We start from the raw sequence: 718 nt of genomic DNA, 5'->3' as shown, positions 1-718 counted from the left end.
TCTCTGCCTGACTGCTAAGCCAGTGGCACACATTTTACATGTTGGACACAGAAGAACTCCACTTCCTGCACTGATGGTTGTATTATGAAGGAGAGGTATATTAGTTTGGTCTTCCCCGACCCAGCAAAGCAGATCCTGAGATGAGAGTACATGGTTTAATTGGGAGGTGCAGGAAATACCATAGGTGAATGGGGAATTGAGAAAGGCCTGGGAAACCAGGCAACAGAGGGGACTTAATATGCAAATTAACAGTGTGGGCAATGGAGCTCACGCCTGCAAAGAAGTTCTGAGAAATAGTATCAACACTCACCTCAGGGCTACCCACTCAGGTGCCGAGGTATTTATATACCACCTTCCATCAGTCAACGGGTGAGGGATGCTCCTGAGAGGTGTTAATTCCCCAGATCTCCTGTGTCGGATGACAGAGCTGTCAGCGGCTGATGGCACCTTCCACAGTTGCCTAGATCAGGGTTGCAAACTGTGGCCCATGAGCCAAATCCCACCCACAGCTTGCTTTTATATAGTTTACAAGCTAAAAGTGATTTTTACATTTTTTATGGAGTAAAGAATCACGTGACAGACTGTATGTGTTGCAAAGCCTAAAATATTCACTTATGTGTCACTCTACAGAAAAAGCTTGCCAACCTCTGGTGTAAAAGATCTTGCACCCCCAGATCTTAGGTTAAAACCAGCCATTTCTCACGTGTATTCCATCACC

Source organism: Galeopterus variegatus, unplaced genomic scaffold (assembly GCF_000696425.1).
Source record: "Galeopterus variegatus unplaced genomic scaffold, G_variegatus-3.0.2 Scaffold802, whole genome shotgun sequence".
In the NCBI taxonomy this organism is placed as follows: Eukaryota; Metazoa; Chordata; class Mammalia; order Dermoptera; family Cynocephalidae; genus Galeopterus; species Galeopterus variegatus.
This window is presented reverse-complemented; position numbering follows the sequence as displayed.